Source organism: Limulus polyphemus, unplaced genomic scaffold, assembly GCF_000517525.1.
Source record: "Limulus polyphemus unplaced genomic scaffold, Limulus_polyphemus-2.1.2 Scaffold2490, whole genome shotgun sequence".
Classification (NCBI taxonomy): Eukaryota; Metazoa; Arthropoda; class Merostomata; order Xiphosura; family Limulidae; genus Limulus; species Limulus polyphemus.
In genome coordinates, this window is record NW_013668100.1 from 17,024 (window position 1) to 17,225 (window position 202).

Consider the following 202-nt stretch of genomic DNA (forward strand, 5'->3'; position numbering starts at 1 on the left):
TCATAAACATACACACACACATAAAATGTGATTTAATATATGATTACAGCCGAACACGGTTTCGTACGTATATATATATATATATATATATATAAATATATATATATATAGACAGTAAAAGTAGACTAATATAAGTAATTAAACTTTTACGATCGAGTCTTAGTAAACTGTACAGTATCGAAGGTAATACTCAGACTAACTA